The sequence below is a fragment of the Procambarus clarkii genome, chromosome 48, assembly GCF_040958095.1.
Source record: "Procambarus clarkii isolate CNS0578487 chromosome 48, FALCON_Pclarkii_2.0, whole genome shotgun sequence".
NCBI classification, from domain to species: Eukaryota; Metazoa; Arthropoda; class Malacostraca; order Decapoda; family Cambaridae; genus Procambarus; species Procambarus clarkii.
In genome coordinates this window covers 45,091-52,094 of record NC_091197.1, presented here as the reverse complement: position 1 = coordinate 52,094, position 7,004 = coordinate 45,091, and positions in this window count along the sequence as shown.

Here is a 7,004-nt window from a genome sequence, read left to right as displayed (position 1 = left end):
CAAACTACATGAAAAACGTGAAAAAAGTCACTATTTACCAATATTTGAGGATTTTAACTTCAAATCATAGAGCGAGGTTTCGTATTATTTAGATCCAAGAAAAGACATATGACAATGCTGTTTCCAATACAAATGATAAAAATGAATGTGTTTTCTTTAGAATTAACTAAAATGTTCCTGATTTTCCGTTTATATTACCGAGGGAAGATGTTCACGTAAAACCGCTCTAATGCGGCTGAAACGTCGATATATGTAATAAAAACCGAACTTCTCCCCTTTTCAATATCTTACTCAGTATTTTAAAGAGAAAAAATTAGATGATTGAAAATGAAGTATTTAAGGTTATTATCTAATCAATTAAGGGTTTGCATCATTTTTATCGTATATATATGAATTAATACCCATAGACTGAAAATTCACAAAAACGTGGAAAAACGGCAAAATATTGCCTAATTCGATAATGTTTTGTTTAAATCACATAAAGGAAAAGGGGATGATAAACGTCAAAATACTGCTAAATTCGATGATTTTTCGTACGAAATAAAATGCAAGAAAACTTGCTTAAAATGCAATATTATGCAAAATTCTGAGATTTGAAGGCCAAATCACATATCGTGATTCTACATGAAATAGAATCGAAATATTGGTAAAAATGAATATATTTACGTAGTATCAAACTACATGATAAACGTGAAAAAAGTCACTATTTAACCATATTTGAGGATTTTAACTTCAAATCATAGAGCGAGGTTTCGTATTATTTAGATCCAAGAAAAGACATATGACAATGTTGTTTCCAATACAAATGATAAAAATCAATGTGTTTTCATTAGAATTAACTAAAATGTTCCTGATTTTCCGTTTATATTACCGAGGGAAGATGTACACGTAAAACCGCTCTAATCCGGCTGAAACGTCGATATATGCAATAAAAACCGAACTTCTCCCTTTTTCAATAACTTACTCAGTATTTTAAAGACAAAACAAATAGATGATTGAAAATGAAGTATTTAAGGTTATTATCTAATCAATTATGTGTTTGCATAATTTTTATCGTATATATATGAATTAATACCCATAGACTGAAAATTCACAAAAACGTGGAAAAACGGCAAAATATTGCCTAATTCGATAATATTTTGTTTAAATCACATAAAGGAAAAGGGGATGATAAACGTCAAAATACTGCTAAATTCGATGATTTTTCGTACGAAATAAAATGCAAGAAAACTTGCTTAAAATGCAATATTATGCAAAATTCTGAGATTTGAAGGCCAAATCACATATCGTGATACTACATGAAATAGAATCGAAATATTGGTAAAAATGAATATATTTACGTAGTATCAAACTACATGATAAACGTGAAAAAAGTCACTATTTAACCATATTTGAGGATTTTAACTTCAAATCATAGAGCGAGCTATCGTATTATTTAGATCCAAGAAAAGACATGACAATGTTGTTTCCAATACAAATGATAAAAATCAATGTGTTTTCATTAGAATTAACTAAAATGTTCCTGATTTTCCGTTTATATTACCGAGAGAAGATGTACACGTAAAACCGCTCTAATCCGGCTGAAACGTCGATATATGCAATAAAAACCGAACTTCTCCCTTTTTCAATAACTTACTCAGTATTTTAAAGACAAAACAAATAGATGATTAAAATTGAAGTATTTAAGGTTATTATCTAATCATTTTAATCATTAATCATAATTATTATGTGTTTGCATCATTTTCATCGTATATATAATGAATTAATACCAATAAACTGAAAATTCACATAAACGTGGAAAAACGGCAAAATATTGCCTAATTCGATGATATTTTGTTTAAATCACATAAAGGAAAAGGGGATGATAAACGTCAAAATACTGCTAAATTCGATGACTTTTCATACGAAACAAAATGCAAGAAAACTTGCTTAAAATGCAATATTATGCGAAATTCTGAGATTTGAAGGCCAAATCACATATCGTGATACTACATGAAATAGAATCGAAATATTAGTAAAAATGAATATATTTACGTAGTATCAAACTACATGATAAACGTGAAAAAAGTCACTATTTAACCATATTTGAGGATTTTAACTTCAAATCATAGAGCGAGCTATCGTATTATTTAGATCCAAGAAAAGACATATGACAATGTTGTTTCCAGTACAAATGATAAAAATCAATGTGTTTTCATTACAATTAACTAAAATGTTCCTGATTTTCTGTTTATATTACCGAGGGAAGATGTACACGAAAAACCGCTCTAATCCGGCTGAAACGTCGATATATGCAATAAAAACAGAACTTCTCCCTTTTTCAATAACTTACTCAGTATTTTAAAGACAAAACAAATAGATGATTGAAATTGAAGTATTTAAGGTTATTATCTAATCATTTTAATCATTAATCATAATTATTATGTGTTTGCATCATTTTCATATAATGAATTAATACCAATAAACTGAAAATTCACATAAACGTGGAAAAACGGCAAAATATTGCCTAATTCGATGATATTTTGTTTAAATCACATAAAGGAAAAGGGGATGATAAACGTCAAAATACTGCTAAATTCGATGATTTTTCGTACGAAATAAAATGCAAGAAAACTTGCTTAAAATGCAATATTATGCGAAATTCTGAGATTTGAAGGCCAAATCACATATCGTGATACTACATGAAATAGAATCGAAATATTGGTAAAAATGAATATATTTACGTAGTATCAAACTACATGATAAACGTGAAAAAAGTCACTATTTAACCATATTTGAGGATTTTAACTTCAAATCATAGAGCGAGCTATCGTATTATTTAGATCCAAGAAAAGACATATGACAATGTTGTTTCCAATACAAATGATAAAAATCATTGTGTTTTCATTAGAATTAACTAAAATGTTCCTGATTTTCCGTTTATATTACCGAGGGAAGATGTACACGTAACACCGCTCTAATCCGGCTGAAACGTCGATATATGCAATAAAAACCGAACTTCTCCCTTTTTCAATAACTTACTCAGTATTTTAAAGACAAAACAAATAGATGATTGAAAATGAAGTATTTAAGGTTATTATCTAATCAATTATGTGTTTGCATAATTTTTATCGTATATATATGAATTAATACCCATAGACTAAAAACTCACAAAAACGTGGAAAAACGGCAAAATGTTGCCTAATTCGATGATATTTTGTTTAAATCACATAAAGGAAAAGGGGATGATAAACATCAAAATACTGCTAAATTCGATGATTTTTCATACGAAATAAAATGCAAGAAAACTTGCTTAAAATGCAATATTATGCAAAATTCTGAGATTTGAAGGCCAAATCACATATCGTGATACTACATGAAATAGAATCGAAATATTGGTAAAAATGAATATATTTACGTAGTATCAAACTACATGATAAACGTGAAAAAAGTCACTATTTAACCATATTTGAGGATTTTAACTTCAAATCATAGAGCGAGCAATGGTATTATTTAGATCCAAGAAAAGACATATGACAATGTTGTTTCCAGTACAAATGATAAAAATCAATGTGTTTTCATTACAATTAACTAAAATGTTCCTGATTTTCCGTTTATATTACCGAGGGAAGATGTACACGTAAAACCGCTCTAATGCGGCTGAAACGTCGATATATGCAACAAAAACCGAACTTCTCCCCTTTTCAATATCTTACTCAGTATTTTAAAGAGAAACAAATAGTTGATTGAAAATGAAGTATTTAAGGTTATTATCTAATCAATTATGTGTTTGCATAATTTTTATAGACTGAAAATTCACAAAAACGTTGAAAAACGGCAAAATATTGCCTAATTCGATAATATTTTGTTTAAATCACATAAAGGAAAAGGGGATGATAAACGTCAAAATACTGCTAAATTCGATGATTTTTCGTACGAAATAAAATGCAAGAAAACTTGCTTAAAATGCAATATTATGCAATATTCTGAGATTTGAAGGCCAAATCACATATCGTGATACTACATGAAATAGAATCGAAATATTGGTAAAAATGAATATATTTACGTAGTATCAAACTACATGATAAACGTGAAAAAAGTCACTATTTAACCATATTTGAGGATTTTAACTTCAAATCATAGAGCGAGCTTTCGTATTATTTAGATCCAAGAAAAGACATATGACAATGTTGTTTCCAATACAAATGATAAAAATCAATGTGTTTTCATTAGTATTAACTAAAATGTTCCTGATTTTCCGTTTATATTACCGATGTAAGATGTACACGAAAATCGCTCTATTCCGGCTGAAACGTCGATATATGCAATAAAAACAGAACTTCTCCCCTTTTCAATATCTTACTCAGTATTTTAACGAGAAACAAATAGTTGATTGAAAATGAAGTATTTAAGGTTATTATCTAATCAATTATGTGTTTGCATCATTTTTATCGTATATATAATGAATTAATACCTATAGACTGAAAATTCACAAAAACGTAGAAAAACGGCAAAATATTGCGTAATTCGATGATATTTTGTTTAAATCAAATAAAGGAAAAGGGGATGATAAACGTCAAAATATTGCTAAATTCGATGATTTTTCGTACGAAACAAAATGCAAGAAAACTTGCTTAAAATGCAATATTATGCGAAATTCTGAGATTTGAAGGCCAAATTACATATCGTGATACTACATGAAATAGAATCGAAATATTGGTAAAAATGAATATATTTACGTAGTATCAAACTACATGAAAAACGTGAAAAAAGTCACTATTTACCCATATTTGAGGATTTTAACTTCAAATCATAGAGCGAGGTTTCGTATTATTTAGATCCAAGAAAAGACATATGACAATGCTGTTTCCAATACAAATGATAAAAATCAATGTGTTTTCATTAGAATTAACTAAAATGTTCCTGATTTTCCGTTTATATTACCGAGGGAAGATGTACACGTAAAACCGCTCTAATCCGGCTGAAACGTCGATATATGCAATAAAAACCGAACTTCTCCCCTTTTCAATATCTTACTCAGTTTTTTAACGAGAAACAAATAGTTGATTGAAAATGAAGTATTTAAGGTTATTATCTAATCAATTATGTGTTTGCATCATTTTTATCGTATGCAATGATGTATGTATGATTAATAATGAATTAATACCTATAGACTGAAAATTCACAAAAACGTGGAAAAACGGCAAAATATTGCGTAATTCGATATTTTCTTTAAATCAAATAAAGGAAAAGGGGATAATAAACGTCAAAATATTGCTAAATTCGATGATTTTTCGTACGAAACAAAATGCAAGAAAACTTGCTTAAAATGCAATATTATGCGAAATTCTGAGATTTGAAGGCCAAATCACATATCGTGATACTACATGAAATAGAATCGAAATATTGGTAAAAATGAATATATTTACGCAGTATCAAACTACATGAAAACGTGAAAAAAGTCACTATTTAACCATATTTGAGGATTTTAACTTCAAATCATAGAGCGAGCTTTCGTATTATTTAGATCCAAGAAAAGACATATGACAATGTTGTTTCCAATACAAATGATAAAAATCAATGTGTTTTCATTAGTATTAACTAAAATGTTCCTGGTTTTCCGTTTATATTACCGATGGAAGATGTACACGAAAATCGCTCTATTCCGGCTGAAACGTCGATATATGCAATAAAAACAGAACTTCTCCCCTTTTCAATATCTTACTCAGTATTTTAACGAGAAACAAATAGTTGATTGAAAATGAAGTATTTAAGGTTATTATCTAATCAATTATGTGTTTGCATCATTTTTATCGTATATATAATGAATTAATACCTATAGACTGAAAATTCACAAAAACGTAGAAAAACGGCAAAATATTGCGTAATTCGATGATATTTTGTTTAAATCAAATAAAGGAAAAGGGGATGATAAACGTCAAAATATTGCTAAATTCGATGATTTTTCGTACGAAACAAAATGCAAGAAAACTTGCTTAAAATGCAATATTATGCGAAATTCTGAGATTTGAAGGCCAAATCACATATCGTGATACTACATGAAATAGAATCGAAATATTGGTAAAAATGAATATATTTACGTAGTATCAAACTACATGAAAAACGTGAAAAAAGTCACTATTTAACCATATTTGAGGATTTTAACTTCAAATCATAGAGCGAGCTTTCGTATTATTTAGATCCAAGAAAAGACATATGACAATGTTGTTTCCAATACAAATGATAAAAATCAATGTGTTTTCATTAGTATTAACTAAAATGTTCCTGATTTTCCGTTTATATTACCGATGGAAGATGTACACGAAAATCGCTCTATTCCGGCTGAAACGTCGATATATGCAATAAAAACCGAACTTCTCCCCTTTTCAATATCTTACTCAGTTTTGTAACGAAAAACAAATAGATGATTGAAAATGAAGTATTTAAGGTTATTATTTAATCAATTATAGGTTTGCATCATTTTTATCGAATATATATGAATTAATACCCATAGACTGAAAATTCACAAAAACGTGGAAAACGGCAAAATATTGCCTAATTCGATGATATTTTGTTTAAGTCACATAAAGGAAAAGGGGATGATAAACGTCAAAATATTGCTAAATTCGATGATTTTTCGTACGAAACAAAATGCAAGAAAACTTGCTTAAAATGCAATATTATTCGAAATTCTGAGATTTGAAGGCCAAATCAAATATCGTGATACTACATGAAATAGAATCGAAATATTGGTAAAAATTAATATATTTACGTAGTATCAAACTACATGAAAAACGTGAAAAAAGTCACTATTTAACCATATTTGAGGATTTTAACTTCAAATCATAGCGCGAGGTTTCGTATTATTTAGATCCAAGAAAAGACATATGACAATGTTGTTTCCAATACAAATGATAAAAATCAATGTTTTTCATTAGAATTAACTAAAATGTTCCTGATTTTCCATTTATATTACCGAGAGAAGATGTACACGTAAAACCGCTCTAATCCGGCTGAAACGTCGA